Source organism: Rattus norvegicus, chromosome 10, assembly GCF_021556685.1.
Source record: "Rattus norvegicus strain SHRSP/BbbUtx chromosome 10, alternate assembly SHRSP_T2T, whole genome shotgun sequence".
NCBI classification, from domain to species: domain Eukaryota; kingdom Metazoa; phylum Chordata; class Mammalia; order Rodentia; family Muridae; genus Rattus; species Rattus norvegicus.
This window is the reverse complement of record NC_141543.1, coordinates 91392068-91417979: the sequence shown is the minus strand read 5'-3', so window position 1 is coordinate 91417979 and position 25912 is coordinate 91392068. Positions and strand designations below refer to the sequence as shown.

General features: G+C 48.4%; 3 long non-coding RNA genes across 6 annotated transcripts; 1 reads left to right on the top strand and 2 right to left on the bottom strand.

The window, feature by feature from the left end:
- Nucleotides 1-3101: 3101 nt before the first annotated feature.
- On the bottom strand, nucleotides 3102-10354 carry LOC148003107 (uncharacterized). Its single transcript, XR_015632113.1, has 3 exons — nucleotides 9926-10354; nucleotides 9364-9504; nucleotides 3102-4621 (listed from the first exon to the last, which is right to left on the bottom strand). It is a non-coding gene; the product is annotated as an uncharacterized LOC148003107 (long non-coding RNA).
- On the top strand, nucleotides 7603-13096 carry LOC134480639 (uncharacterized). Of its 3 annotated transcripts, none has more exons than XR_015632111.1 (4): nucleotides 7603-8791; nucleotides 9568-9688; nucleotides 11831-11945; nucleotides 12810-13096. It is a non-coding gene; the product is annotated as an uncharacterized LOC134480639 (long non-coding RNA). The 3 variants fall into 3 exon arrangements; XR_015632112.1 differs by having other exon boundaries at nucleotides 8626-8810; XR_015632110.1 differs by lacking the exons at nucleotides 7603-8791; nucleotides 9568-9688 and having other exon boundaries at nucleotides 11541-11945.
- A 7815-nt stretch (nucleotides 13097-20911) lies between these two features.
- On the bottom strand, nucleotides 20912-25443 carry LOC102554449 (uncharacterized). 2 transcript variants are annotated; one of them, XR_015632109.1, is made up of 4 exons: nucleotides 25199-25443; nucleotides 24688-24931; nucleotides 23454-23705; nucleotides 22907-23084 (listed from the first exon to the last, which is right to left on the bottom strand). It is a non-coding gene; the product is annotated as an uncharacterized LOC102554449 (long non-coding RNA). The 2 variants fall into 2 exon arrangements; XR_015632108.1 differs by lacking the exon at nucleotides 24688-24931 and having other exon boundaries at nucleotides 20912-23084.
- Between the last annotated feature and the right edge of the window lie 469 nt (nucleotides 25444-25912).

Sequence of the window (25912 nt, the reverse complement as noted above, 5' to 3'; positions counted from 1 at the left end):
AGGGGCCTTAGTAACTCCCTGTTTCTGCCTCTTCCACCTCATTTCTGAAAATCCCTGCAGCTAAGCACTGAGCGTCAGCTAGGTTCCCTCTCCACCGAGGAGTGTGCGTGTGGATGACAACTGGTCATTGTGACTTTGGTCAGTGGTCTTTCCCTTCACCCCGGTCACATCACCACGGCAGCTGCACCTCCTCTGTCTAGGACTGAAACTTCTCTGGTGTCGTGGACTTTGTCTTTCCCAGTCACCAATTTCCTAGGCAGCGAAGGTTTGCTCAGACTCCCAGGACCGCAGTTATTTTATTCTTTCTAGAACAACCACAGGACACCTACCGAGTGCAGAAGTAGGTCCCTTGCCTGAACAGGAAGGATTCGGAAATTCTCTTCCGGGGAAGTAGGCAGCCATAAGAGGAATGGGGAATCCATCCCAGATACCTCTCATCTCTGGGTTTCAGTTTCCTTGCCAGCGATCCTAATTATTTATGGCACAGAATGGAGAAGAAAAAATGAAGAAATGGGGGTACTGGGATGGGTGGTCCTCACTGACTTTCTGAGCCATGGAAAAGTCGTGGTGCTGCCCCACTCTTATTATTGAGGCAGGGCCTCTCTCATCCTGGAATTCACCATGTTTGCTAGGTCGTGTGCCACACATCTGGTCAATGCCTCCTTCTCCTCCTTCTCTCCTCTACCACCTCCTCTTTCTTCTCTTCCTCCTCCTCCTCCTTCCTTCTTCTCTTCTTTTTTTCTGCCCCTTCTTTCAACGTGGGTTCTGAGGGGTGAGCTCAGCCCAGCTGAGTTATCTCCCCAGCCTTGACATACAGTACCCTGGAGTTCTGTCTTCCACATCTGCTGTCACAAGCCCCTGTCACCCTCAGGGCTTTACTCTCTTTTCTCAGGCACAAATATAAAGAAAACCAAGTTCTTTCCCCGCCACACCCCTCCTCCACTTGGCATGACTTAACACGGACTAGAATTTTCCAAAGCTATTTCCATCAGGTCTAATTAAAAAATCTTGGGTAAATAGCAAGAAAACAAAGAAAAATTAAAACCCATAGCAAATAGTTAGGGCTAACATTAAACAGTGAGAGGCGGAGGAAGGCTAACTGAAGAGTCCCTTTCGTAACAGTCCGAGCTTCTTCCTGCATCTCTTGGGACTGTAGAATTTTTGGTGTATATTCTCTTTGGATGTTGATGAACACGAACTATAGGGGATGGAGAGATGGCTAAAAACACTCGCGTCTCTTTCAGAGGATCCAGGTTCAATTCCTATCACTCACTTGGCAATATTCCACAACCATTGGTAATTCCAGTTCCAGGGGATCTGAGGCCCTTGACTGGAATCCCTGAGTCCTGTATGTAGGTGGCATACATCAAACACGCAGGCACGTAGACACACATACAAAAAAAAAATGTAAAAAAGGAAACTAACACTGAACAAAATGAAATCTCTTAGCATTAGTAGTTCAGGGAGTACAATTAATTATTGCTTTAATTTGAATTATTTGAATTTATTGAGGCATTCATATTTATTTATCCTTCTCCTCAATCTCCTTCTTTTTGAGACAAGATCTCACTATACAGTCCTTCTCGGCTGGCTTGGAACTTGCTATGTAGACTATGCTGCCCTTGAACTCACAGAGATCTGCCTGCTTCTGCCTCTTGAGTGCTGGCACTAGAGGTGTGCCCCACCATGCCCAGCTCACTGAGGCATCAATCACCATGCACTTGGGCTTTGTGGCCAGCCATCAGTTTCCTCTTCCTTTTTGGGCTCCTCAGAAACGCAAATGTTTACATTTGTATACAGTTTTGTGTATTGCTATCCTTCTTAGCAAAACTGGGAAATATAAATACGTAAGGGATATTTGGATCCCTGGAAGAGTTTGGCTGGGAATGTGAGCAGAGTCCACAACAAGAAAGCCATGAAATTGCTGATCTCTACTTGGGGCTAGCCATGGAGGCAGCCAGACTGTTGGGGCCACCAGAAATTAAATGTCCCTAGCGTGGGATGGTGCCACCATATTATATATTTCCACCACTGGTGGCAATCCAATGTATTAGGCAAGGATACACTAGAAATTTAAGATTATTAGCCTGAGAGTGGTTTTATTTTCTAAGTGAGAGAAAGGTGGCGCCAGGATGAGTTAGGTGGACTCAAGCGAGGGAATCTTGAAACAAAGAAAAGGGCTCTGGGGTCCCCTGCCGTGAAAAGTACAGGCTGCTCGGAGTTGAAAATGGAAGCTGCCTGCTTCCTTGACAGATGTTGATTGGACTGTGATTTAATTCAAAGGCTGGTTTATTTGCTTTTAGGATAGATTTATAAACAAAGTTTGTCTGAATCACATGGGGAATTTTGCCCATGGTTCAGAACTAAGATAGGAAAAATAGAAGTCTGTAACTCCAGGTAGATATTATCTTATAGAGCATAACAGATAGTATAAAAGTTATTAAAAAATATGCCTGAGGCTCCAGATAGAGAGCCTCATACGGTATTTTAGTTTTCTTCATTTGTTTCGGATTTGTTTTAATTTTCAAAATGGTTGTGATTTTGAGTTTTGTGGTTATATTATTTCTCTGGGAGAGAATACAAGACACAAGCTCTTCTGAAGGATGGTCCTAGGGCAACCAGGGTGTCCTGACTCACCTTGCTCAGCTGGGTAAGGAATTCCTAGGCTGCTTAGGGTCCCTAAAGAGGAAGGCCACAAGATCACTCACAGTTCCGGAGAAGCTCTTACCCAGAGCAGTGTGCACCATGGGAAAGCAGTTGTGTCTGTGACTTGATGTAGAAGCTCATCGTGAGGAAGGGTGGGGAGAAGGCTCCTCTCTGACCCCACCCCCGAACCCCAGCCCCCACCTCTCAGCATGTCTTTCCTCCCAGCAAATGACCAGACAAGAACTGTGTTATTGTCTCAAGTGCCCAGGTCAGATCATCACACTTGGATTTTTCCCTGATGTCCTCAAAGTCATGCGTGTGGCGCTCCAGAGCTGGCTCACTCCTCTTTGCAAAGCGTGAGGCAAGAACAAAATAATAACAATTCAAAATTCAGTTACTCCTTGTCTTAGTCAGGGTTCCTATTCCTGCACAGTATCAGGACCAAGAAGCAAGTTGGGGAGGAAAGGGTTTATTCAGCTTACACTTTCCACATTGCTGTTCATCACCAAAGGAAGTCAGGACTGGAACTCAAGCAAGTAAGGAAACAGGAGCTGATGCAGAGGCCATGGAGGGATGTTACTTACTGGCTTGCTTCCCCTGGCTTGCTCAGCTTGCTTTTTTTTATAGAACCCAGGCCCTCCCACCCTTGATCACTAATTGGGAAAATGCCTTACAGCTGGGTCTCATGGAGGCAATTTCTCAAGGGAGGCTCCTTTCTCTGTCATAACTCCAGCTTGTATCAAGTTGACACAGAACCAGCCAATACACTCCTATTGGTTAAGCTTCTGTTAGGTCCCTACATAGGAAATAAGCCATCTCGTGGATTCTTACTACTAGAACCTGAGGAGGAAGGTCTTATTGTCTCAGTCTTAGATAGGTTCAGTGATCTGTCCAAGCCTAGACAGCATTATAAGTTAGGTGTCAAACTCAGGAAAAATGGCTAATGGAGGTGCCTATTAACAGATCAAAGCAGATGCTAGCCACCAGGTCCTCCAAGTATTCCTTAGTCTCTACCAATAACAGGGTCTCCCTGCTGGTGTACCCCGTCCCCCTACCCTAAACTTTTCTTTTCTTTTCTTTTTTTTTGTTCTTTTTTTCGGAGCTGGGACCGAACCCAGGGCCTTGTGCTTCCTAGGCAAGCGCTCTACCACTGAGCTAAATCCCCAACCCCTACCCTAAACTTTTCTAGACCTGACAATGGCCTGGGCTGCTCTTCCCTATATAACTCAGCCATTTTGGCAGTGTGGTTCTTGGCCTCTTGCCCTCATGGCCACTGCCTTTGGTCCCCGCCCCCTTTTCATATCAGTTGGTTCACCAGGAACCCTTCCAGATGCCTCTGGCTACACTCCTCCCCATCTCTACAATACCTCCCTCCACTGTCTCTAGGAACAGTCCTCTCCTTTAATTTTTTCCCCATTCATTACTGTCTAGGGGCTTTGATGTTCATTTTCTCTGTCAGGTAAAGAAATAAAAGGCTGGAAAAATCTGGAGTATGGCGGGTAGCAGTGGGGAAATTCTTGAACATGGCAACCAGGAACAGACAGAATCAACTGATCAAGAAAGGCCTTCACATAGGTTGTAGTGGTGCATACCTTTAACGCCAGCACTCAGGAGGCCAAGGCAAGTGGATCTCTGTGAGTTCGAGGTCAGCCTGGAAATAATATTTCCACACAGAGAAATGATATTTCTTATCTTAGTAATGAGGAAACACACACAGCAAACACAGAGAATAAAAAATTCTTCTACAAAGAGGGGGAGTGGGGAGGAGGCTGGGTGGGGATGATGAAGGACTTGGAACTCACAAGACACTGGAAGTCCAAACCCAGCTTCTCCTGGAAGACTGGGGATTTAAAGTCTTTGAAGAGTTTTCCTCCACAATTTAGGATCAGTTATTTGGAAGAAAGACTGCTCAGTCCACAACCGTTGTTCTGATTGGGTTTGAATTTGTTGGCCCAGTCCAGCAGCAGGGGACCTACTGACAGGAGAAAAAAACCCACAATTCTTTGTTGTAAGCTTCCAAGCTTTAGTCTCAGTCCAGTGTTAGGTCTGAAGGAAAACCCCAAGCACCCTAAAAGGGCTAGGCCTATGGACTTGTTCCAAAACTGAGTCTAGGCTAAATTCAAGCTGGACTATAGAAGGATTTCTGGTGGTTAGATAAAAGCCAGCATTCCTTAGGAACTTGTGAGATAGGCTCCTGTCTGCCATTGATATGACACACCTGTGGGTGCACATCAAAGCCGGCGCTGGTCTCCAGGCTCCTTAAGTCCCTATGTTATGCATTTAAAAGTCCAGGCTAGCCTGGCTCTTCTCACCTTCCCCACTCCGCTACCACCACACCAGCTGCTGGACTGATGAAGCTCCCAGATACCCAGTCAGTCAGTCAGTCAGTCTGTCAGTCTGTCTGTCTGAGTCAGGGTTTCTATTCTTGCACAAAACATCATGGCCAAGAAGTAAATTGGGGGAGGAAAGGGTTCATTCAGCTTACACTTTCATATGGCTGTTCATCACCAAAGGAACTCAGGACTGGAACTCACACAGGGCAGGAACTTGGAGGCAGGCGCTAACGCAGAAGCCATGGAAGGATTCTGCTTACTGGCTTGCTCAGCTTGCTTTCTTATAGAACCCAAGATTACTAGCCCAGGGATAGCACCACCCACAATGGGCTGGGTCCTCCCCACTTGATCACTAATTGAGAAAATGCCTTACAGCTGGATCTCATGGAGGCATTTCTTCAAGGGAGGCTCCTTTCTCTGTGATAACTCCAGCTGTGTCAAGTTGACACGCAAACCCAGTCAGTACTCATCTCTGTCTGTCTGTCTGTCTCTAGCTATCCCTATATCTATCTATCTATCTATCTATCTATCTATCTATCTATCTATCTATCTATCTATCTATCATCCACCCGTCTATCTATCTATCTATCTATCTATCTATCTATCTATCTATCTATCTATCATCTCCTCTGACCCTGCTATTCTTCCTTCTCTCTCAGATAGCCCTGGCCATGTCAACCTGGCCATGTCTTTTTCTCTTCTTTGGATTCTTCCAGATGCCTCTGGCTGTGTTCTCTCTCCCCCCCCTCTGTTCCCCCCATATCACAGAGCAGCCATTTCAGTTGTTTCTTTACTGTGGCCTCGTTTATAGATAGGCAAGATAGAGTCCAGCCATCTTGGAAGTACACCACCTTTATTTCCTAGTCATGGCCCCTCTCCCTGTATGCCTGTCTATGGGAAAATCTATCTAACTACTAGACCCTCAGCCTGGGGCAGGGCCAGGGTCGAACTCCAATGTGGGTGTCCTTTGCAGTGCCTCTCCTGGCCAAGCACCTCTGAATTTAGAGGGGGCTCCTTCCAGAGCTATGAAGTCCTAACCTTGATCTCCAACTTTTGGGTGGCAATGGCTCAGCTAGGCAGGAACTGACTGGACTCATTTCTGTTAAAGAAGTCACTTCCCAAAGAGGCAGAGGCCTCCTGAAGGTTGGGATGCAGATCTGATGGACAACAGAGGCTGAGGAGCCTAAAGCTACTGATTTATGGTTCTGAAACTCATTGATTTATTTTATTTTATTTTATTTTTTGAGACAGGGTTTCTCTGTGTAGCTCTGGGTGATCTGGAACTCACTCTGTAGACCAGGCTGGCCTCAAACTCAGAGATCCACCTGCCTCTGCCTCCTGAGTGCTGGGTTTAAAAGTGTGCGCTGGCTGAAACTCACCAATCTTAAATCAATATAGAAAGGCCCTAATTTCTCCCAAACTGTCTCCTCCACTTATCTCTCTCAACAATATCTCAGTGTTACATCCCATTCTGCCCCCCAAGCCCCTCGTTTAGAGGAAAGCCATCTCTCTCTTACATCTAAATACAAATGAAGCAAAAATGTTCCTCACCAGACCCTGGGCTCTCATTACTTCCTCCTTTCCTACTCTTGGCTGCACCTAAACTACTCTGGAATTCCTAGAAGAAAAGTTTGATAAATTCAGGAGAATGATGGGAACAAAGAACAGAACCAATCAGATGCATGGGATGGGATCATGTTGTCAGAGCTAAGAGGACAGGAAGAAGAGGGCGGCCAAGGCTCCCAGAGGTCTACGTTGTAATCCATACTGTGCCCTTCCAGGTGACTCATTTATTCAACAAATACTCGGAGAACACATAGTTCCTGTTCCCATGGGCATCCCATGCCACCTACAGGTGACACAGAAACCGTGTCCAGTGATCCACAGGCGGTGAAGGGAAAGATATGTAGGCTACAGAGTGTGGACCACGATCACCAATCTGGACTTGGGGCGGGGGGTTGGGGGGGAGGCCAGGGAGAGGGCTAAGGACGGCAGGTAAGGGGAGGGGGTGGGTGAAAGAGCTGGTGGAAGAGGCTCAGAGACAAGAGGGTGAGCAGTTAGTAAAAGCCACATCAGAGTTGTGGACTTGAGGGGCTCCCTGTCTTCATGCCGTGGGTGCTGACGCCAGATTCAGATCAGCTGGCTGCCCTTGCGCAAGGCCCTCAGTCTCTCTGAAGTTTCTGCCCATGCCCATGTTTCCTGACTGGGTCCTGTGATACTGGAAAAGGGCTGTGTTTGATGGAGGGGGCCCTAAACCAGAGTTAACCCCTGTTCCAGAACGGCCTCCTCCTCCATCCCATCAGGTGCTCCAAGGAGAATTTCAGCGACCCGGGAGTCTCACTGAACTCTTCTCCCAGTAGAAATGAAGCATGAGAGGACTGAAGCATTCTGGGAAGTTTTTGAATATACGGTGATTCTAGCGGGAAAATTAGTCCTAGACAGGAAGATCGGTTGATCTAGAGGCAACCTGTGGCAGGCCAGAAGCTGGCACGAACAGTTCCTTGGATAACTGCCTCACAATTATGGCTGCAGCGCCCCCTTGTGGACATCTTACACACTAGTAAACAGATTAGTTTTACAGCTGGAAGGGAAGCGCTCTTTCTTGGGAGACAGTACTTCCTCCATAGTTTTGTTGACCAGAGAAAAGGAGGTATACACCCAGGGCTTCGCAGGAGGAACTTTGGACTTCTAGCTCTCCTGGGTTCTAACTCTTACCATACTAACAGCTTACTCCTCTCTGTTGCTATAGGAAGGCCAGGGAGCAGTATGGGGGGGTGGGTTCTGTTGTGTCCAGACTGGCTTGGCTCTCGATTTTTCTGGCTAGGGTAAGGCTAGGTCAGCAGGCCAGAAAAGGAGCTGGGGGCGCGGAAGAAACCTGCCTGGCTGCAGAGGGTCATGTCTCCTTTGACCGCCAGGGGGTGCTCTGGAGCTGAGCTGAGCTGAGCTGAGCTGTTTCAGCTCTGACTGCATCTGGGAGGACAAGGAAGCTTTGCAGCCTGAGGACAAAGGGCATGTGTTTTATCAGCTGGCTGCCCTTGCGCAAGGCCCTCAGTCTCTCTGCAAATGTTTCTCTTACCTAGTTTTGGAGGCCCAGAAGGAAGTGTAGTTTGGCCTAGGGGCTTGGAGGGTGGGTCTATGAGGTGAGCCTGTGAAGAGGCCAGCAGCTAACTGTGTCTGAAGGCTGGCCTCTAAAGTAGATATGACTATCAAACGCACATCCCAAGACCAGGCCACCAGTAGATGACACAGTCTATGTTTCAGGGCTTTGGACTCTAAATACTGTCTTTTCCCTTATAGTTCTCCTGAGTTTGCTTAGGGAGTACTGAAGGTGGTGGAGGGAAGGGGTGTTACACACCCCTGAGCCTCTGTTTTCTCATCTGTGAAGTGGGTGGTAACCCTTTCTCCTGGAAAGCCGCGCAATAATGCGCACGTGTTGTGGCTGTAAAGAGACAGAGAGTAGGGGTCAAGGGTAGCTAGTTTTTTCCATGTGGGCTCACTGTTAGAGATTGGGCTGGGGCAGACAGACCCTGTTGTTAACTCCCTGAGGCAGGTAGAGAGGTTACCAGTGGCAGTGCCCTGGACCAGAGTGCTGAGAGTGGGTGGAGCTGGGCCTTGCTAAAAGCGCTCAGATGGTCAGGTATTAGTGTATACACCCAGGGTTTCGCAGGGATGGAGCTAAGAGGGGCTGAGGCCTGGCAGGGTGAGGGAAAGGGCAGTTAGGAGGGGTGAGGGATGAGTCACTTACCCAACCCCCAGCTCAGCTTGGTGGGATGCGGAAGGAGTGAAGAGGCCCGGCTGCCTGGCAGTACCAGGTGGGTGCAGACAAGCCAGGTAGGGAGTGAAACCCTGGGGAAGGACATGGCACCCTGCCAGCCACACCCACTGGCCAGGCCCTGCCCTACCCAGTTGAACCTATAGGGTGGGGGTTGGGCGAAGGAGAAATGTAGCCCAGGAATCTCAACCTGTGAGGCGGTGTGAGGACCTGAGGTGGGGGCTGGCTGCTTTCTTCTTCCTGTTTTCTCTGAACCCTGCCTCAAGGCTTCCTTCCTTCCTTCCCTCCTTCCTTAAAGCTAGATATGGGGGAGATATTCACAGTTGCCCCCCTACCCCATCTAAGACGTAGGCTGCCTGTGTATCCGGTTTGGTGGAGATTTTCAGACACACTGGTCCCACTGGGACTAGATGGATGCTTAGGGTAGCTGAGTGGGCTGCGAACAAAACACATCCCATCGAGATGTAGAGAGCAGTAGGGTCAGCAGAGGACAACACCCAAGGGGAGCTCAGATAGGGGTTCAGAGAAGGAAGGGAGTCTGAGTCCTGGGCAGGGGCTTATGTGGGAGAAGAGGCGCTGGTAACATGTTACCACAAACCAAGACAAACTCACCATCACCTTGTTTTCAAGATGGGTTTCTCTTGAATCCCGGAGTGCCATCAAATTCTGGATCCCCCTGCCTTGGGTCAGCCTTCCAAGTGCTGGGACTGCCGGTGTGCCACCATGGTTATTTCAAACTTGCTGCCTCACAGTCTGAAATGAATTGTATGGTTAAAATGAAAGCGTTGGTAAGAAATGCCTTCCTTCCTTCTGCAGGCCGAGGCGGGGAGGACTGAGAAGCCGACTTGGTGGTTAATCTCAACTGTCAAGTTGACTGGATTTAGAATCAACCAGAGGGCAGGGTTTATGGTGTGTCTGGGAGCTCGTCTCCAGAGAGGTGAGAAGTGACAAGACCCATTCTTAACATAGGCAGCACCATCTGGAAGGGTACGGTCCAGGATGCAAAAAAGACATCGTGTAACAGGCCCCCAGACCTTAGCATAATTAACTCCATGGTGAAAATATCACTCAGGCCATAAAACTGGGCACGAAGACAACACCACTAGCCAAAACGAAGACAAAGACCTAATTCATTAATGCCCACAGCTCTGGGAAAGTCTCTAAATGTACTAACCTTGCCTTCTGGCTTTTGTAGTTCTGCTTGATTAGCTGTTCTTGTTAACTGGAGTTTGTTGGTCTAGGATACTCCAGGATTTTTGTGCTTAAAGGCTCACCCTGAGAAAGGCTCAGGGTTACCCTAGCATCGTGAGACCTGGTGTAGTCACCAGCCATCTGATGAAGGCTTTCTATTGGTTTAAACCCATGTCTGAGTAGTCTTGTCCAGTAGATATCCCACAACAATGGAGTTGAGCAACAGCCCTCAGCTTTCTGGTTCCCTACTGTGGATGGGCTGTGACCGCCTGCCTGGTGTTCCTGTCGCCATGACTTCTCTGATACGGTGGACTGTCCCCTCAGACCTTGAGCCAAAAAAAAAAAAAAATGCTTCCTTCGCTACAGGGCTTCGGCTGTGTATTTTGTCATAGCAACCAGACAAATAATGAACACAGCACTTCCTTGTTTACCCAGTTTCTAGGCTGCTTGGAGTCTTTCCTTGACTGGAGGGCCGGCCTTTCTGCAGTGTATCATCTCGCCTCTGTTTCCATGATTCTCTTCTTTCTGATCTCGATGGTCCCATCTTCGTCTCACAAGACCTTGTCCCTACATTGCACATAACCAGATAGTTTACCTCCTATCTCAGGACATTTAACTTAACCACCTTCTCCCAAGTCCCCTGTGGGCCCATCCCATGCAGAATGATGAAGGTTTAGCGCTGACTTCCTTCTCAAACAGCCACGGAAGGTGTATATTCACGGGGCGCGTGCATCTTTGGAGGGCTTACTTTCTGCGGGTGGCATCGGAGGTAGGCACAGTTAACTCGTGGGATGCCCACTGCTGGCAGTGGGGCCAGCTGAGCAAAGACGGGGTTTGAGGAACATAAGTGGCCCATGCCAGCTTCCGTGGCTGACTGCAGTGTAGCCAGACTGGTCTAGAACACACGTGCAATGCTTCTGCCTCAGTCTTCCAAATGCTGGGATACTTGGGAGAGAAGCTATGTCTGGGGTCACAGAGGTGGGGGCGGTGAGTTTTGAAGGAGGAAGGGGGCCACAAGCTAAGACAATGCAGGGGGCTCTGAAGCTGGGAAGACAATTCTGTGAGGTGCCCCTGCCCCACAGCCTCCTTGAAGGGCACCGTCTGAAGACACCAAGATTGAGCCATAAACTGACTGGGGTTGGTGTGTTGGGTGTTGAGGGTGTCACTGTTCAATGCTCATCCATCCCTCTCATTCCTGTCTCTTCTTCTCTGGGTTTGATCCTTGTCATTGTCTACCCCAAAATGTCTTCCAGTGTCGCCACTGCTGACAGGCTCAGAGGCAGCGCCACCTTTGCCTTCACCCATCTTAGGCTCTAATGCTCGCCCAGTGTTTGGATCCTGAGTTGCATCCGAACACCCCATATTCTTTCTCCATGAGAGGCTGCCCAGCTCTGCATGGCTTAGGGATTGAACTGACAGAGGTGGCAGGGGAATGAGGAAAGACAGACACACAGACACATGTACAGAAAAGGCAGGATGGTGCAGCCTGTGCTCACTCCGATGGAGGCCAAAATGACCTGGACCTCAGGGAAATTATTATGTATAGGACAGGGGGAGGAGTTAGCTAGTCTCTGCAGGAGCGTCTCTACGTGAGTAGTGGCAGGCTCTGTAAACATCTGGGAGGAGGAAGGTGATCTTCCTACAATGTTAAAGTTGACACATGGACGAGAGGAAGGCTTTGCCAGTTCCCGTGGAGCTGAGGAATTGGGGTTCTCCATCAAGAACACACAAGATGGATTCCATCTGCTCCTTGCACATTTTCTTAGGCTTTCTTCTCCTTCCCACACCAGGCTCCTTTAGGAAGACTGCCTTCTGGGGAGGGTGGGGTGGAGGGGGTACCAGGCTTTGCAGAAACATCCACCTCTGCTGTTTGGTTTGTTTCTTCTAGCATGATGGACACGTGACATTTGGTGTCTGAAGCAGCTATCAACTGCTGAGGCTGACTGTGGGCCAGGCACCATTTTATCTATGATTGTTTGCTCAGCTCCCTCAAACCCTGCAAGGTCAGTATTTTTAGCCCCATTTTAGAGATGAGGAGCGAGGCTGTGTGTATATGTGTGTGTGTGTGTGTGTGTGTGTGTGTGTGTGTGTCTGTGTGTCTGTGTGTCTGTGTGTGTATATGTGTGTGTGTCTATATGTATGTGTGTCTGTGTATGTGTGTATATGCGTGTGTGTATATGTGTGTGCATGTGTATATGTGTGTGTCTGTGTGTGTATATGTGTGTCTGTATGTGTGTCTATGTGTGTGTGTCTGTGTCTGTGTGTATATGCATGTGTATATGTGTGTCTGTGTCTGTGTGTATATGCATGTGTGTGTATGCGTGTGTGTGTACATGTGTGCATGTGTATATGTGTGTGTGTCTGTGTGTGTATATGTGTGTCTGTATGTGTTTATATGTGTGTATGTGTGTATATGCATGTGTGTGTATGTGTGTGTGTGTGTATATGCGTGTGTGTGTGTGTGTGTGTGTGTGTGTAGTGCTAGTTTCCAGGATACAGTTGTAAGTCAACAGTGACTCTCCTCATACCCAGACGATTTTGAATCCAAGGCATATGGTGCTAATCCTGGGCTGTGCTGGCTTTGTCATTGCCCATAGGTTCTGGGGAGGAAATTGAAGCTCAGGGAGATTACATAATAGGGTCAGGCTAATGAGTGACACTTAAACCAGGTGTGGTGCACTTCAAAGGTCAAGCTTGTGACTGCCTTTCCACACAGTGACTTATTAATTTCAACTGCTATGCTGTATGGCCTTGGCTTTAGAGCTCTTCGTACAGCTCTTTCCCCAGCTTTCCTAGGCATTCCCAGTCTTTGGTTGATCTGAACAACACACAGCAGTGAATATGGTTGGACACATGTCGTTTTGCAGAGGTACATCTGGGTGGATGGAAAATTACCTTTAGACACGGTGCGATGTCCCCATGGGCAAAGGTGCTTGCTGCTGAGTTCAACGACCTGAGTTCCATCCCAGGATCCACATGACAGAAGGGGAGACCCCACTCCTGCAAGTTGTCCTCTGACCACCACACATGCGCCACGGCAAACCCCACAATAACTAATGTATTATTGTCATATATTATTTATAATATTATCTAATTGTACATACTATAGAATGAAAAATAAATAAATGTAATGCATTACGTTTAACACTGAAAAGACTTATTTTCTTTTTTCGGTGTGTTTGTGTGAGTGAGTGCAGGTGCCCTTGGCGATCAGAAGAGGGTGTCAGATCCACTGGGAGATGAAATTACCGTTCATGAACCACTTGTTGTGGGTGCCATGCAAAAGCACCCTGTGTTCTTAACAGCTGAGCCATCTCTCCAGCTGATATCTAAAATATTGATACACACTGGGACTTACTATTTATATAATTATGCTGATTTTACCACAATCAGGTAATATGTGATGTCCAGGTTCCCAAATCCCTAATAAATTGTAGGCTATCTTTACCTCCCTTTTCTTTATTCTCTTTATTTACTTTTAAGGTTTTACTTTTGTTATTGTTGTTTTTTTTCTTTTTTCTTTTTTTTTCGATGTGGTTTCTCTGTGTAGCTCCGGCTGTCCTGGAACTCACTATGTAGACCAGGTTGGCCTCAAACTCGGAGGTCCACCTGCCTCTACTTCCCAAGTGCTGGGTTTAAACGTGTGGGCCACCACCTCCCTCTTTTACTCTTAAGCTTTTGAAACCAGGTCTTATTTCAAAACTAACTGGCTTTCTACCCCATCCAAGGTGCTGGGATGCCAAGCACACACCACAGGCCCGGCACAATCCTTTCCGAATCTGAGCTGTGAAAAATCCAGATTTCCTGACAATCTGAATTTGCATTTCTCTTCTCTTGAGCGAAGCTGGGTATTTCCATATTTTTAAGTGTGGTTTGCATAGCCTTGGGTGGGAGCTGTCTTTATTCTTTGCACCTTTTCCCTTCAAGGTTGCTGGTATCTTACTATCTGTAGGCATCTTACTGGGCTTAATGACTTCAGCCTTCGGTCCATGATAAGGGTTGTTAGTATATTCCTGCCTTGTCGCCTCCACACTTTTATGTTGAACGCGGTTTCGCATTCTTCACTTTCCATCCTTGCTTCTAATTATTTACCTCCTTGTCTTATCTATTCCAGGGAAGTCTCCTCCTAGGCCTTGGACTCTCACTAGCCTTATCTGGTTTACAGCTTATAACTTCCTCATGAGGCTGGTGGTGTTACTGCTTCCATGGGAGGTGGCTCTTCACCCATACAAATAGGTGCATGGGTGGCGGCCCTCCACCCCTGCAGAGGCTCATGGGCGGCGGCCCTCCACCCCTGCAGAGGCTCATGGGCGGCGGCCCTCCACTGTGCAGAGGCTCATGGGAGGCGGCCCTCCACCCGCGCAGAGGCTCATGGGATGCAGCCGTTCACCCATGCAGAGGCTCATGGGAGGCAGCCCTCCACTGTGCAGAGGTGCGTGGGAGACGGCCCTCCACCCGTGCAGAGGCTCTGGCAATGTCTCTTCATGTCTTTCAAAGGTGCTTTAGTAGCATGCTGCTTGTTCTGTCGAGTGATTTTTGTATTTCTTTCCCGAGTAAGTAGCAGGCAGCTTTGCTGCAGGCTCATTACAGGTGACTTGGTTTCCTAAAGTTCGTTCTTTTCCCCTGTAATGCAAAACCCGTGGTTCGTGTAGCATCCTTCAGGACCAAGCTTTGCATCGTCCCCATGGACAAGAGGACTCGATGCAAACAAACTAAAGCACCTTCAGGGCTTGACCGGGTCTCATACTATTGTCCAGGTTGACTTGGTACCCATTAGGTAGCTTAGGCTAGTCTTGAACACAAGGTAATCCTCCTGCCTCAGGAAATTACAAGTGAGTCACTACACTTGGAAATCCTGGGCAGGGGTCGTGTCTTTTGTGACCATCTATCTGTAAAGCTGTAGCAAAACTTGTTAGCTTGAAAATACCAAGTTAGATCTTTTCTGCTTGTGATGATTCAGGAGCTGGGTAAACTGAGGCGGTGACTGAGCTGAGGGTCTTCTGCTCCAGACTTCAGCTAGGTCTCTTAGTTCGTACCCTATGCTTTGCTATGCTAAGATGGCCTTCTTCCCACCCACAGTCACGTGATCTTCTGAGCGCACAGTTGCTGGTCTCTCCCCTGCTTCTTCACAGCTTCACGGAAGTTCAGTGGATCTCACGCTTCGCTTTCGACTGCTGGGCTGCAACCTCCAGTGAACAACTGAGTGGCTGTTGGCCAGGGTGTGCTGCATGCCTGAAAACCCAGCTCTTGGGAGGCGGAGGCAGGAGGAGTTGTTTGAGGGTGTCAAAACTCTGTCTGGAGTCAAGCTACAAACCAAAAACCAAATGCAATTAGGTTTATTAGATATGCAGCTTCCTTTACAAAAGTGTAACTTGTGGCGATGCCTATTATAAAAGTATCTTTTAAGTTCAGAGACTGGAACTTTTGCTGGACCTCACAGCCAGGTTAAAGATAAACCTTGAGGTCATTTGAGACTTAAGGCTGTCATCCTGCTGTGTACTTAGCTTGTTTGTTTAAGCTGTCTTTAAGAGAACACCAACCCTACTTGCCTTGGATTTCCCAAGTAATCAACTTTGTTACAATCTAAGCTAACTGCAACCTTAAGCTTTGCACTCTTCCATGACTCCCGATCTAGGGTAATGTACTCGCAGATGTGTGTCATGGTAAATAAATGTTGGAAGCAGCAAATAGGTTGGAAGCGATCTTAGGAAGTGAATACCGCCATAAAACGTTAGAAACACTGTGGCTCACTGTTGACATAAATCTGTTTGCCCTGATGGTGTACTAGGGTTTGTTGTCTGGGTCAGTCGGAGTCAGTGACTTAATTCGTTGTAAAACTCTGTTAAATATTTCTGTGAAGTGTCCCTCATTGCTTCTGTTAGCATTTCCTCTAGGCTCCACCCAACAGTTACCTAGTAACACCAGGTGGGTCCTAACTCACATGTAAAAAGACTCCCCTCCCTCCCTCCCTCCCTCCCTCCCTCCCTCCCTCCCTCCCTCCTTCTAGACCTACTCCTTGGGTGACACCTTGGGCAGCGGGGGGAACTCAGCATGAGCCCTCTAAGGCACCCCCTCCGGCCACCCCACCCCGCTGTTTGATAAAACACATCACTTTTCCTATGTGATGTTTTCTGGGCCGTTTGATAAACAGAGCAAAGACCTTCGTTAGGATCATACAGACACAGATAAAGGGACAGACAGCATTCAGGCATTCAGGCAGGCTCAGACTCATATAAACGAAAGAAGATACAGAGAGACAAGTAGAGGATTCAAATCTCAACTGGCTCTTGGTTAAACTGCCCCTTAATGCAACACTGATACATTTGTTACTCATGCATCTAAACTGACCCAGTAACCTGGAAGCAACATCAGGAGCCAGCATTGTATTGTTATTATTTTAACTAGTTAAATTCTATTTCATTTATTATTGAGACGGTGTCTCACCAGGTAGTCCCGGCTGGCCTCGCAGGGATCGCCTCACCTCTGCCTTCTAAATGCTCAGTTTAAAGGCATGTGGCACCACTGCTGGCAAGAATTGGCATTTTACCCAAGTTTTCCTCTCTGGTGCTTCTGTTCAGGAGCCTGAAGTCAGATAGCACATGAAGAGAGCCTCCCTGGTGGACTTGCCAGAGCCAGAGAGCAGGTGATGATCAAAGATGGCTTGATGTGGAGGGGCCTGATGCTGGAGGCCGGTTCTCAGGGGTCATGGTCCTTTATTCTTGAAGCAATGAGACTAGAATTATGGGAGGAGCACAGGGGACGGCCACAGGGTATCAGGACAATCCAGCTGGTCCTCGGATCTTATGTTTCCGCTGACTCATCTAAAGCTTTGTATGCATTATCTTTTGACTTCAAATTTGGCTGCTTTTTCAGGGAGGGAAATCTAACCCAGTAGAGTAAACTTCAGTGTCTGTGGGGCGTCTGCAACCTCTGCTACTTTCTTTTCTTTTCTTTTCTTTCTTTCTTCCTCTTTCTTTCTTTCTTTCTTTCTTTTTTTTTTCTTTTTTTGCAGAATGGTGAGGCTTCAGGGTTCAGGGACAGATTCCCCTGAGCTTAAATTCCATCCTGTCCCTTAAAACACTCAGCGTACATTAAAATCTTCGGTTGCTAAGTCACTACATCAGAAGGGAGCTGATATGATTTCAGCAAGCTTGTGTGTGTCACCCCCAAAGGGAGTCAGTACACCGACAGGACAAAACATATCAAGCCTGTGTCTACAGAGTCACCTGCTTTCCCCAAATCATTTACTGAAGCTTCTCTCAGTTACTCAGGGCGTCCTCTTCCACCCACGTGCCCTTGATGCTGCCTCAGGCCTGGCTCCCAGTTCGGACACCCTCCTTTCTGAGTCCCCGTGGCTCCCCACTGCTCCTCCTCTGACCCTGGTCTGCCACCAACTTCTGTTAGGAGCCTCCAGCGATTGTCTTTCTCTTCACTGAGCTTCCGGTATCCATGATAGGAAATTATCCCCCACGGGCAGGCAGAGATGGGCATGTGTGTCTGTATGCAGGCCTGTGTGTATGTCTGTGTATACAGTATTTGTGCATATTTATGTGTATTAGCGTGTGTGTATGTGAACATGTGTGTGAATGCACGTGTGTGCATGTTTGTGGGTGAATGTGTGTTTGTGTGTGCATGTTTGTGGGTGAATGTGTGTTTGTGTGTGCATGTGTGTTTACTGGTATGCCAAATAAGTATCCGTTTGCACGCATGTGCACTTGCATATGAGTGCAGGAATTGCATTTACATGAGTGTCCATGTGCCTTTAGGTATGTATGTGCATGTGTATGTACATGTTTGTGCATCCTTGTGTGTATGCCTGTGTGTATATGCACATGGATGTATCTGTGTGCACGTGAGCATATGTGTAACACGGGAGTGAGTACAAAAGTGGGGAGGTGAAAGAGAAGCATGCAAATATAAATCCATGTGTGTGGGATGTGAGCAACTATAAACCCGTGTGTGTGCCAGCACGGGACTGTGCTGACGCTTTCATCAGTGTATGAGTTTGAATGCGTGTCACTGTGAAGATGTGTCAGCATGTTCTTAAGTCAGAGTGTGAGTGGGAGCCCAAGACCCTGAGGGCACATGTCAGTGTTTGTACGAGAGTGCTGGTGTGTGTGTGTGTGTGTGTGTGTGTGTGTGTGTGTGTGTGTGTGCTGGTGATTCTGTTTGTATCAGTGTGAGTGTGTGTCAGGCCCCTGTGTGATGAGTTTGAAGTGCCGGGCATTGAAGCTCACTTCAGCCAGAAGCATCCAGACCTGGGGCTCAGCGCTCTGTCTTTACAGCCACCAAAGTGTCTTCCAGCTGTTCTTAGGACTGTCTCTTTTCCTCCACACCCTCTGCCTCTCTGGTCCAGAGACTCGAATAAGCTCATCACCTCCCCCAAACCTGCAAGGCCCCACTTTGTGAGCTTAAACCCAGACTGGGTTTTCCTCCCCTGAATACCTGCTGGATGCATCCGACTTCCCAGGTGCCATCGGCACCAGCAGTTAGAGCTCAGTGTTCTTGGAGAGGGCAACCAAGTTCTGTCTGTGTGTTGCCTGCCAAAGCAGATCCAGGAGCCACCGTGGTCTTTCAGGGGGGTAATTGGATAAACCCTCAAGTCAGTGCGGGCATCAGCCCAGTGTCCTCATGTATCACCACAGCAGGCATCAATGCTCCCCCAGGCCTCAGCTGTCCCCCACAACCAAATCCAGCTCTTTTTATACTTCCTGGTCTCCAGGTTTCATTTTTTTTGCTCCCTGCCCAGAGGTCAATGCCCCAGAGAGCAGACAAGGGCTCCCCAGTGCTCCCCTGCTCAAATTCCTTTCCTTGAAGCATTCAGCTCCTTAGTAAGACTGCAGACAGAGCCCCTGCGCTCCCTCCCAGCCTCCTCTGGCTTCACCTCCAGCACTCTATCCTGACTCACCTCCCAGATGCCCCACCTGTGGTCTCGGAGATGTTTCTCTAACACACCTGGCTTCTTTCCTACACAGGGACTCTGCCTGCAATCTGTCTGCAAGGCTCCCCCAAGGAAGGAACAAGATTCTAATATTCATTTGAGTGTCTTTTCCTAGGTTACCCCAGAAAGGCCTTCCCGGACCTCCCTCAGTGGCCTCACTCTCAGTGTCATGCCTCTTTTTAATCCTCTATCAACCTAAGTCCATGCTCCACTGTGGGAATGAGCTCCAGGCTGGCAGGAGGCTTTGGGTAGGCCTAGAAGGTGCCCACAGAAGGTAGCCATAGCTACCGGATAGGATAATCCCCAAAGGGCATCTGTATTCCTCTACCATAGCAAATGACTGCTGAATGTGATAAGCACTGGAGTCATCCTGGGGTTGGATTCTGAGCTAGAAGCCTTTGGTGTGTCCATGTGCTCGGGTGTTTTCAGGGGCAGTGGGAACAGGGGGAACCCAGAGGATCTTGGCAGAGGTGCTGTCTGTGATCTGAGCAGAACCACAGAAAACTGGCCTAGGTAATGAAGGAGGTAGGGGCTCAGGGAGAACGCTATGGCTCTGTTTTCCTCATCTCTGGCCTTACACACACACATACACACACACACACACACACACACACACACACACACACAGGGTGGTGGGGAGACAGAGACAGACAGAGACAGAGACAGCACAGAGACAGAGACAGACAGAGATAGAGACAGAGAGACAGAGAGACAGAGGCAGAGAGAGACAGAGACAGAGACAGACACAGAGACAGAGACAGAGAGACAGAGACAGAGAGAAACAGAGACAGAGACAGAGAGACAGAGACAGAGAGAGCTCCCTGGAGGCACACTAAAGCACCAGGTGGCCAGGAGTCTCTTTTGTCCTAGAGGAAGTCCACTAAAGTTCCTGGTCAGGACTGTCATCTTTTTGGGTGAGGTTATAGAGAGAGTCCCAGACACCCACCCAGTCAGCCTGGGCTTCACAAGATCCTTTCACAAGTCATTTTGGAAATGTAGAGATCTTGAATGCAGAGTCCTGGAGTCTTTGTCACCAGTGAGGCAGGATAGCCCTGAAGGGAGAGAAGATGGCTGGCCAGGGAGGGAGAAGGGGCTCCAGGCAGTCAGGGAAGCTCTGGGATACCCTGGAACATCCCATGTCTCCTTCCTCGTCCTAGAAGCCTGAACTGGGGCAGGGCCTCCAAATAAGGTCCATATAAAACAGCAGAGTGCAAGGCTGTGCTACTCCTGGGCAAGGAGAACTGGGCCCCACCTTGTGTGGGGAGAAGTGTGTGCTTTCTCAAGTCCACATCCACTCAGCTAAGCCATCTTTAGCCTTTGTGGGATGTGGAATGTGGCACCTGGTCATGTCCCTCCCTCCACTTTTGCCAGGACAGGGACTGTGCCCATTGGACTCCCTCCCCTTCCTCTCCCTCCTGCTCTGGTTTTGGTCTGGCTGCTTCTTTTCTCCCTGAGGGCTCGTAGAGGAACACCATGGGCCATTCTGACTCAGCTTCTTCCAGTTACCTCTTGCAGAAAGTACCTGAGATGAGCCATTGTTGGCCCCAGTTCCCATGGTGCCACTCGCCCAGCCTGGCAGGGCAAGATAGAAAACAAAATTCTCCATTCTCCCTCAGACAGACTCCAACTGTTTGGAGTCTAATCCAGTGACTTCTGATGCCACAGACAGACTTAACCCCTAGTGGCCCCCAGTGCCTCACTTCAAAGAGGCTGCTGTCAGAGAACGAGAGTGGCATTATCAAATTCTCTGCCTCAAGATAAAGCCTCCTCTTTTGAACTGTGTTCCAGCAAATACTACCCTACACAAGTAGCCTAGGAGGCTAAGTTAGATAACTTCTCTTCCTGATGAAAAAGGACCTCATTCCCCTGCAGCGGTGTGATGTTTCTGTCCACGGCGTTTTATTCTTCAAAAAGATTTAAATATTTTTATGTTATATGTGTATTTTGCCTGCATGTATTTGTACCATATGTATGTGTCTTAGTCAGGGTTTCTACTCCTGCACAAACGTCATGACCAAGAAGCAAGTTGGGGAGGAAAGGGTTTTATTCAGCTTACACTTTTCACATTGCTGTTCATCACCACAGGAAGTCAGGACTGGAACTCAAGGAGGTCAGGAAGCAGGAGCTGAGGCAGAGGCCATGGAGGGATGTTTCTTACTGGCTTGCTTCCCTTGGCTTGCTCAGTTTCCTCTCTTGTAGAACCCAGAATCTCCAGCCCAGGGATGGCACCACCCACAATGGGCTGGGTCCTCCCCTCTTGATCACTAATTGAGAAAATGCCTTACAGCTGGGTCTCATAGAGGCATTTCCTCAAGGGAGGCTCCTTTCTCTGTGGTAACTCCAGCCTGTGTCAAGTTGACACACAAACCCAGGCAGTACAGTATATTTGGTGCCCTTGTAGGTCAGAAGAAGGTGTCGATCCCCTCATACTGGAGGGGTTACAGTTGGTCGTGAGTCACCACGTGGGTCCTGGGAACCAAACTCAGGTCTTCTACAAGAACAAGTGCTCGTGTCTGCTAAGTCACTGCACCGGCCCCCACAGTGTTTATTCTTTATTAAGACTCTCTTGTTTGCCCTGGTCTGGTAAATAAGTTTCACCTGCACCTTGGACTTGTTGTTCCTGCTATGACACTCTAAGGTTCATGCCCTGTCAGACAGCTTCCCATGTTCCCAGGCTAGAAGGAGCCGAGGGAACTCTCACATTCTCTCTCATCATTATTTTGATGTTTGAGGCCTAAATAACATTGGCTAGATAGATCTACATCATGGCGCATGTGGTGACTGGATGCTCCAGTGGCTCTCAAGATTCCTCGGCTGTTTAATACAGTCTCTCAGGTCTGACACAGTAGTGGCTGGCTGCTGGCCCACACAGGGTACACTGTGACCTGTGCCAGCTTCATTCCTGTGGGGTTGAGAAGCACTACCTGGAGGCCTTCCTGCCTAGTGTGGGAATGCCCGAGGGCCCTGACAATGCTTCCAGAGTGTCTCACTTTTGGGGAATCAGAGCTGGAAGGAGTCTTCCTCTAGGTCACGAGGGCCTGAAGAGCCTATCAAATATTCCCCAAATCCCTCTCAAGTTTACCACAACTTTCCCTGCCTAGAAAATCGGCTCCTAAGACCCAGGGCTTCCTAGAAGGCCTTTCCTTCCCATACCTAGTCCCCTTTCTAAAATATCCTGCTTTCTTTCTAGATCAAGACTAGAGTGTCAGTGGGATGTGGGAATGCACATGGCTAGGGAAGAGGGTGGTACTGTATCAAATGTAGCCAGTTCTAGTTTTTCTTTGTGTGTGTGGATGTGCATGTGTGCATATGGGTACAGGGACCAGAACCAATATAGTGTCATTCCTCAGCTCTTCAGGAGCCATTTGTCTGTCTGTCTGTCTGTCTGTCTGTCTATCATTTATCTATCTTTCAGACAGGGATTCTCATTGATCTGGAGTAGACTAGGCTGGCCGGCCAGGAAGCTCCAGGGATCCACCTGTCTCTGCCCTCTGGCAGGAAGAGTAAAAGTTCACACTGCCACGCCTGGTTTTATCTATTAATTAATGTGAGTTCTTTGGATCTGTATTTATCCCTTTTCTATTGCCACTATAAAGTGCCACGGCTAAGGGAAACTATAGAAGGGAGGGTTTATTTGGCCTCCCGTTCCAGAGGGGTAAGTGTCATCCATGGTGAGAAAGCAGGGTGGAAATCTTCAGACAGCAAACGACACTGAGGGCTTACATCTTGAACTGAGAGCAGGAAGCAGAAAGAGCACACTTGGAATGGCAGAAGGCTTTGAAATCTCAAAGCCTAGCCCCCCACACCCCTCCAGTGACATACTTCCTCTAACCAGGCCATGCCTCCCTAAACAGCACTTCCAAATGGGGACCGAGTACCCACGTGCCCAAGACTATACAGGACATCTCATTCAAACCGCCACAGGCTCAAATTCAGGCTGTCATGCTCGCCTAGCAAGTACTTCACCAAGAGGCATCTCCCCAGCCCTGTCTGCAGCCAGCTCTAAGCGTCAATTAGACAGTGTTTCTTGGATAGTATTTAATTTAAACCAACCAGGCACAGATACATTCTTGCAAAAATGGAAGCCCCACAGATCAATGTCCACTTCTGCCCTTTAATCAGCTTCTCCCTGAAGAAACCTTCCATGCAGTTGGGCAGGACTTTTCCTTATCAACATGCTGACATCCGTATTCATATACGCCTGCAGAAATAAGCCATCTTTCAACCATCTGCTAATGCGCATGTATCATTTGATGTGTCACGGCCTCCCGCTGCTTTTATTAGACCCAACAACTCGTTCTGAGGGTTTTCCAAGTCACCGTGTGTTGACATTACTCATTCTAGGTGATTTCTGCTCCTGTTCCTCCCCAGATGTCACATGCTTAGCTACCTGCTCACTTGTAACTGCTTCTATCTCTGTTCAGTCTTTTCACTATGGCAACAAGGCTTCCCCGACCACCCTTTGCTGTGTGTTCCTGAGCACACTGCAAGGCATTCTCTGGGGATGAAGAAGAGTCTGCCAGGTGACTTGTGTGACTTTTTAAAAATGGAAGACACTGAGAAATATTACCTGTCACCTGGCTGCTGCAACTTGCCTCCCTGTAGTTTTCCCAACGCTTGAGAAGATGCAACTCTGCCACTTTTGACCGGGGTTGTGGCTCAGTCTCTAGGACGAGTGCTTAATGTGTCCCGGGCTCTGTGATAGATTTCCAGCACTGCATAAAGTGGCAGGTGCCTGAGATCGCAGTATCCAGAAAATGGAGCCAAAAGTTCGAGACCATCTGTGGCTACGGAAGCCAGCCTGGGATACAGGAGACCCTGTCTTCAAGACAGAAAACCAACCAAGCATCAATCAACTGCCCCCCTGCATTCCTGCCTCCTGGGGAAAAGTAAATCTAGTCCGGACACTTTCTCCAGCTGGAGAGAGGTGGTCACCTGGCTTCTTTAACTGTAAATGGAGTTTATGACTGGGGCCAGGGGTGGGAAGGTGGGGGTGGGGGCGGGGGATGGGATGGGAGGATTAGGGGTTGGGGGTGTGTGTGGGAGCAGCGGTTGGGGGTGCGGCTGTGCTGCTTAGAGACACTTTCACCCAGTGCTGTTCACCTTCCTTTCCAGACGCTTGGTCTCCTGGGTTCCAGACGACCTCTGAGTTTCCTGTTCTTTTCTCTTCCCAAACCCTAGACCCCGAGTCTCTCCTACCACACCCTTGTTTTTGAGAGGATGTTTCATCTTCTGTGCTCTCAGATGTCAGGCCTCTCACTTTCTTTAGGCATCCCCTCATTCCTGTCTCCGCAGGGCTTTAGGAAGGGCTAACGTTAAGCATGCACATCCAATCTACTCTTAATCTGTGCTTTTTCTCCTTCCTTCCTTTCTTCTTTCCTTCCTCTTCCTCTTCTTCCTCCTTTTCCTTCTTCTCCTCTTCTTTGAGATGGATATCCTCTGAGTGCTGGTATTAAAGGTGTGGTCCCACCGTTTCATCAAAGCACATAACCCCTTATGTGCTGTCAGGCCCTTAGTGGGGATAAGCTTGTGTTTACAGCTGTACCTTAGCGCCTAGCAACATGCCTGGCGTGGATGAAGGGGTTTGGTGCATGCCTGGGTTCAGTGAATGACAGGGTGAGAGGCACCTCGAGTACTCTATGTTGGTCTCTGGCCTCACAGGTAATGGGCTGCTAAGTTACTTATTCGATGGCTGCATACATGAATTTTCCTCATGTCTACCTTTTACTTCTCCAGCACAAGTTAATTAGCCCTTCTGCTAGGCAGAATTGAAGGAACTGTGCTTGCATGGTCTGGCGACTTACCAAATATCTCTGTACAGGAGCCGAAATGTCCAGTAAGGACCTTGGTGGGTGATACTATGACTTCCTCAATCGGACAAGTCTTCCTTCAGGCTACTGGAGGAAAGTGCCTGACCTCTACTCGGTGAAACCCGGAAAAGCCATAATGGTGGGAACTGTGGCTCTGGGGCGTTAGTCTGTGCCGGAAGTATAGCTTCACCTCTTACCTTGGTTCAGTTGTTAGCCTTTTGGGCCTGAGTTTTCTTGACTATAAAATAGGGACAATAATACAAAACTTATCAGATGACTTGAGATAATGTATGCGAATTTTTGCAGGATGGCCCTGTATATCCGCAACGGAGACTGGCAACGGTCACCTGCTGTCACCATTGTCACCTTCATTATTATTTAGTCACCGTGCTGTCATGGCTCATACACACCGCTCTGTTCTACTTGGGGGCTCACATTCCCAGAATCCTTCTAGTAACCCCCAAGCCTTTCCCCATTTCCTCAGGGATTAAGAACTTTCCCTTACCTTTGAACTGCTCTCCTGTGAGAAGTAGATATCTTCTCTAAGTGGAAAACCTTCTGGAATGTATCCAGATGGAGATGGAGAGTCTGCACCCCATAGCCAGGACCTGGGAGGTGATCTTGGCTCTCTTCAGGAGGCACGTGACCTCAGACAACCCGCCTTACTTCTCTGAGCCCCTGGGTTGGGGACAACCTTCCTGTCATCTGGAGGCTGTTGTTGAAGTTCACCAGGCAATGGTGCTCATGGTCCTGTGTATTGGGGAAATGTGAATTAAACAGTTAGACAACAATACTCGTGATTATAATTATGACCGTCATCTACTATTTAATACTAATAACATTATGTAATAAAATAATAATAACAAAGCAATTTGAGTGCTATCAGCCAGGTGCTCTGATTAAGCCCTTTACAAGTACATTGAGTTTTTGAAATAACTCCATGAAATAGGCCTCCCCCTCCTCCTTCCCCCTCCCCCTTCTTCTCCTCCTCCTCCCCCTCCTCCTCCTCCCCCTCTTCCTCCTTCCTCTCCTCCTCCCCCTCCTCCTCCTCCTCATTTTACAAATGAGACAAGTTTTCATGGCCTCTAGTACTGTACATTGTGCATTTTGGAGTCAGCTAAAGCCACTAGTGTTTATTCTTATGGACAAGGTCCTTTCCCACAAGGCTCTCATCACAGCTGGGGAGGCTGGATTGAATCCTTCCTGGGGTTCCTTCCAG